Here is a 1037-nt window from a genome sequence, read left to right as displayed (position 1 = left end):
GAGAACCTACCTTTACCTGAAATCAGGTTGTTCAGGCCAAAGCAGGTCTCTGTGTTCTGGAGTTAGATCAGCTCAGTGTGGTGACCAGGCTCATCCATGCTGATGAGAGAAAAGCAGGAAAGACCCAGGCTCCATGAAGAGAAGGCTATGAAGAGGGTCTCTGGTGGTGGGAAGTGGGGACACCAGGATTCTGCTTCCTACTCTAGTGTGTGGGATCCTGTTTCAGCTTGACAGGCCAGGGAAGGCCTCTCTGAGGGGGTAACCCCGGAGGGGAGACTGAATGGAGGTGGGGGGTTGGAGTCATGGGAAGATCTGGGAGGAAGTGTTCCAGCATAACAGATCTGAGGGATGGGGCACAGGGAGAAGAGGCCCAGGGGAAGGACTTTGGGCTTTATTCTAGGTGTAATGGAATCCCTGATGGATTTTAAAGAGAGGATGTGACCTGCCATATGTAGATCATACCCACCCTTGTCTCTCTCCCACTCCCATTTTCCTTATGTTCCTGTTTCCTCTTGGCCATCCCTCTCTTTTTGGCCAGCAGTTCCTTGGTTTGAGAACGTGAGATGTCTCCAGAAGTCCTAAGACTCCTTTCTCTTCTTAACTAACTCCTGTGGCATTGGCACAAGCCTTAATATTTTTCTTTTTCCTTTTTATTGTTTGGCAACTGGCCAGTACAGGGATCAAACCCTGGAACTTGATGTTGTCAGCACCATGCTCTAACCAACTGAGTGAACAGGCCAGCCCCTGTACTTTTCTTGTATTAGACGAACTCAGATCTGCTTTACCTCTTGATGCTCTCCTATTGGGTTTAAATGACAGATCCAGGCCACAAAACCAGAACCCTGAATGGTCAGTGTCCTCTACACTCTGAGGGCAGTTGACTGTATCCTAAAGGCATCTGGGTCCATGTCTGGAGGGAGGATCCCACTGGCAGACTCCCTCTGGAGTCCACCGTCTGGAAGGAACCAAGAGCACAGAGGAAAAGACTGTGCTGACAAGCACAGCAAGGCACTGCAGTAAGAAGGAACTGCTGGGTT

Source organism: Galeopterus variegatus, unplaced genomic scaffold (genome assembly GCF_000696425.1).
Source record: "Galeopterus variegatus unplaced genomic scaffold, G_variegatus-3.0.2 Scaffold1247, whole genome shotgun sequence".
Lineage (NCBI taxonomy): Eukaryota > Metazoa > Chordata > Mammalia > Dermoptera > Cynocephalidae > Galeopterus > Galeopterus variegatus.
The sequence above is the reverse complement of the archived record's forward strand: the minus strand, read 5'-3'. Positions refer to the sequence as shown.